The following is a 5,219-nucleotide window of genomic DNA, read 5'->3' on the forward strand; positions in this document are numbered from 1 at the left end:
GACTTTCCAAGTTGAATGGGACACAGCACTACTTTTCAAAACTTGATCTGACACTGAATGCTCCAGCAGCCTAATTTATACTTAGAAAACTCCTGATGTTGCTATAACAATGGAAAAAGCACTTTCCAATTTGCTTGAAGTGAAAATCAGTCCTCCTTTCCTGATTAATAAATTAAGCAATCACACGTTCATGCAGAACATCTTGTGTTTTTAAATCCATAAGGATCTCTTTCTCAATGGTGATAGTGGCAGTAATGACAGTCGACTCGTCAGATCTCGCGCACGCTTTCAAATTACGTCACTCAAGGCCAGCTAGAAGGCCTCGACAATAGACATATAAATACATAGACGCCTCATTGGCCACTGGATCGCACGCATATTGGACCAGGCAACTTGCCATAACTCTCAGGCAGCTGTATTCTAGAAAAGATGCCTGACTCGTGTGCAGCTTGGGGCTGTACAAACCGTCGCACAATCCAAACCAGATCTCTGGGAATTACCTTTCATAAGTAAGACTGAACAGTTGTTTCTGGTTGTATTTGGTCATTATAACATTGTTGAAAGCTAACTAGTTGGCCACTAGAGTCAGACTATTAATAGCTAACGATAACGCTAGTTAGCTATGAAAGCTGAGACTTATATAGTTTACATGATTTCTTATAAAGTCTCAGCTTATATTATAGTTTATATTATATTAATTGCCCATAATCGAGATTTTCATCTATATTGCCGTTTTTCTCCAAACCGACTTTTGTGACAAGCTACTCGTCTCGGCTGGGAGACTGACATATTGTGAATCTGACTGTAGTTAGTTGGCTAGGTTTTTTGAGGGTTTCCCAAAGAGAAACAGTTGAGGAGGCAGTGGGAAGTAGCTTTAAGGAGGGAAGGTTTTTCTGCCAGTGAATCCTCTTTGCTATGCAGTGAGCACTTCAAGCTGGAGGACTTTGACAGCACAGGTCAGACTGTCAGGATTAGAGATGGAGCTAAACCATCCATTTTAGCCAGTGGCAACCAGGACAACACAAGCCTCAAGGAAGGCTGAAGAGAGCCTGTTAGTGGCTTGTTCTCTACATTTCCAAGAGACTGTACCCCCTCTGCCTAATGTTGTGTGTATTTTTACTAGTTAAGCCCCGAACAACTGTAAGCATCATGGCCCTGGTCATATTCAAATATCTCTCTCTCTCTCTCTCTCTCTCTCTCTCTCTCTCTACCACTATTTTCAGACACATTCATGTATACACATGCACACATTGAAACATGCTGTTGTTGAATATGCTTCCCTGACACACACACAAACCCACGGTGATGGCAGTGGGATTGAGGGGTGATGAGATTAAAAGATTATTATATGTATGACTTTTGTTGTTCATCTGAACACAAATAAAGATTTTTAGAAGAAGTTTTCAAATGTGTAGGGACTTAGAATGGAAGGAGACAGCAACCAACACTTTCATGGTCCATAAATCACATTTAGGCAGGATAATAGTAATCCATATATATGGCTCCATATGCTTCCATTCTATCGATTACCCATACGAAAACTTATTCTAAAAATCTTCATTTGTGTTCAGATCAACAACACATCTGAGATGGAACGGAGGTGAGTAAATGATGAGATAATTTACATTTTGGGGAGGAATAATCCTTTAAGAATGCGATCAGCTGATAGTACATTGTACTAACTATGCACCAAACAGACTGTGAGTGATGTGATATAAACTTCACTCAAAACATTTTCAACCTTCCTTCTACTAGGACCACTCCTATGCATTGCCTGCATCTCCCACTGGTCTAAAGGCCAGACTCCGTGAAGCCTTGGTTAGGATGGAGAGTCTGGAGCGAGAGATGAGGAATGAGAAGGACCAAGAACAGAGGGCAAAGAACACAGTGCATGATCTTCTAGAGGATCTGAAGGGGAAGAACCTCATAAATGAAGAGCTGAAAGAGAGGCTCAATTTCTACTCCAGTAAAATGAAAATAAAACTTTATATATATCTTATGTTTACACTTTCCCATCTTTTTAGACTTTCTAGTTATAATTGCAAGAGCATTTACTAGTGTGCAAAGCAGTATTGTTCCAAGGATTTTAGCTCCCATCCCCCTGTTTTGTAAAAGAAGAGCATAACTTGTACAGGTAGGATCGGCTCTAGCCACCCACAACCCTACAAAGGATAAGATTGATATACTATATAGTCTATTATGCTATTATTATTATTCATTTGGCAGACACTGTTATCCAAAGCAACTTACAGTGCCCTTATTACAGGGACAATCCCCCTGGAGCAACCTGGAGTTAAGGGCCTTGCTCAAGGACACAATGGTGGTGGCTGTGGGGATTGAACCAACAACCTTCTGCTTACCAGTTCAGTGCTTTAGTCCACTACGCCACTCCACTTATGCAATTATATATTATATATATTTTATATAAAATGTTATTATTGACTATTATACTACTCTTTATACTACATATAATATTTGCTATTATCAATGTATTATTATTATTATTATTATTATTATTATTATTATTATTATTATTATTATTATTATTATTTGCTATTATCAATCTATTCTTGTTATTATATTATTGTAATATATTATACTACTTATACTATTATTGTACTGTTCACTACTCACTATTTTATTTACTATTTTTATTTTATTATTGACAATTATACTACTCTTTATACTACATATACTATTTGCTATTATCAATCTATTATTATTATAATATTATTATTATTATTATTATTATACATATACTATTTGCTATTATCAATCTATTATTATTATTATACTATTGTATTATATTATACTACTTATACTATTATTGTACTGTTCACTACTCACTATTTTATTTACTATTTTCTTTTTAATGACTGTATATTCTACAATTTCTTTTATTGCTATAAAAATATAGAAAGCAGACAGACTGCCATTGTCTCACTATTTGATTTGTATTTGCCGATTTTGTTCCATTTTTCTTAATGATGATCAATTATTGGTACTTAAAGATGCACTCTTTCTATTTATTTTTATTTTTTATTTTTATTTTTTTTCAGTATTTCAAAGTGAACGAGCTGTGTTCTGACCTGGAGCACAAGAAATGCTAAAATGATTGGGTTGAAGACAGAAAAAGCCATTTCCACACTGAAAAAACTTTATTCACATTTCATGTACATTAAATTCTATTATATTAGGCACGTCTCCACAATTATTAACCAAGAAAAATAAGCTAAATCTATGCTTGACAATCTTGAGTTTTCACAATTCCTGATGACAGTGAATCATTTTCGAAGTCTAACTATCGAGGTTCTAAGTAACTGGAGACAGAACTTTTTTGTACTCCATGTAGATCATAAACCATTGAAATCGGTTGAGAAATGTAAATGTTATTGTGCTTTTTATCCAGAAAAACCGCAGCTCCAACGTTTACTTGTATTTGTTTACTGTGCAGTCTTGCCTGGTCCAATATGGCAGACGTGTTGACGTTTCACAGCAACGGGCCAAAGCGGCCAATGAGGCGTCTATGTATTTATATGTCTATGGCCTCCACCAGGACATATCCTAAAGATCACACCCACCAAGAACAAATAAATCAATCTGATTGGCTGATGAATCTGACAATCTTACTTTAGTTGCCCATTCATTTGCACTGTTGAGGGATTCTGTGGAAATTCTGAAGACCTGAGGGGGTGGAGCTCAGACTCACGCTGCTTAGGCCATGTAATTTGTGAAACAGTTGTCACACTTTGCTTGTAAGCATCAAGGAATAAATTCTGACTGGATAAACCTTTCGTTTTTTTTTTTTTTTTTTTTTTTTTTTGTAGATTAATTAAGAGTGGAAAGCAATTAAAAATACATAGGCAAAAAGGTGACTGAGAATGAAAGGATGAAAAATATGTTTTTATTTGGCATGTTAGTCCAGCAGAGAAGGCTTTGCTGGCCCTGAGAATTCGCCACTGGTTGATATCAAGTTGCACAAAAGGACTCGATCTGTACTTTCTCCACATTATGATGTCACAATGTGGTAGTCATTTGCATCTGACTACCTCACAACAACACATCAACGCCCACTGTACCTTATTACTTCCGTATCCCCACCCAGTAGCAGTGAGACGCCAGGTCAGTCGAGAGCAGAGAGCCAATCACAACAGTGGGCGTTTACAGTCCAGTCTTAAACAAGAAGCAGCACCAAAACCGAGGGTTTCTGACAGAGAAAGGATTTCAGGCAGTTTAAGCAGCAATAAGCCCCAGACCTTTTGCTGCTGTCAAAAGTCTGGCTACGCAAGAGTACAGGTGAGTTGAATACTTAATTACAAGAATTATTCTTGTATGATGTTATATTTCAGACAAAAAAAAATAATAATTTGAAATCATTTTTGTCTGTAAAAACATACATATTTCCTTCATTTCCTTGTCATCTTAGGGTGTCCCAAATCCCCCTTTTTTAAACTGATGATTGAACTGACCCTCTGAAATCTGGCTGAGAGATCATTGCTTTAATTGTCTCACTGCGCAGCAATGTTCTGCGCAGGAGGAGCAGTACCGCTCTAACGCTGCATCTGTTTGCGCTCCTCAAGAGATGCAGTTCTCTCTGGAGCACCTCTTTCTCTAGCCAGCCTCCCTTTGGCCAGAACTACTCAGTAATCAGCAGATAAACAACATTCTGTCTGCTTCACACACCCTTTGCACTCTCAAGCATCTAAAGCAGCAGCACATCCATGCAAAAGTCAAGGAAAACATGCCATGTGACGCAAAAGCACTGAACTTCCCCTGCACACGTGCCAACATAGACAAGGGGTATGCTGCTAATCACTCAAACATCTGACAACACTTGTTTCCTTCCCAAAGAAAGCATGATGTCATTGTAAATGTTGCAACATATTGTAGCGTTAGACTCGTGTGGACCTCCGGTAATAAGTATTCTCATGTTCTTAACTGAAGATAACAATAACTGAAGCGAATTTGACAACCGTTATTCACCGTGACTACATGAAACAATTACTGTTAAATTAAAGGAAATTATTATAAATATAATTGTAATTGTGTTTGTAACGGACTTCGCAGTAGGAGGGAAGGAGCACACAGGGAACCAGGTTTCTCCAGTCACAGGTAAGGCTTTTTAATGGTCAACTTTTCTGGGCTTACAGCTTCACAATAACTCATTAGCTTCACAATAACTCCTCAGCTACTCAGCAGGACTCTTGATCTCTGAGTCT

General features: G+C 37.4%; 1 pseudogene; it reads left to right on the forward strand.

Annotated features, from left to right (window-relative positions):
• The first annotated feature begins 429 nt into the window (after positions 1 to 429).
• LOC127429686 (THAP domain-containing protein 6-like) lies at positions 430 to 4,615 on the forward strand (annotated as a pseudogene).
• Positions 4,616 to 5,219: the final 604 nt, after the last annotated feature.

Source organism: Myxocyprinus asiaticus, chromosome 39 (genome assembly GCF_019703515.2).
Source record: "Myxocyprinus asiaticus isolate MX2 ecotype Aquarium Trade chromosome 39, UBuf_Myxa_2, whole genome shotgun sequence".
NCBI classification, from domain to species: domain Eukaryota; kingdom Metazoa; phylum Chordata; class Actinopteri; order Cypriniformes; family Catostomidae; genus Myxocyprinus; species Myxocyprinus asiaticus.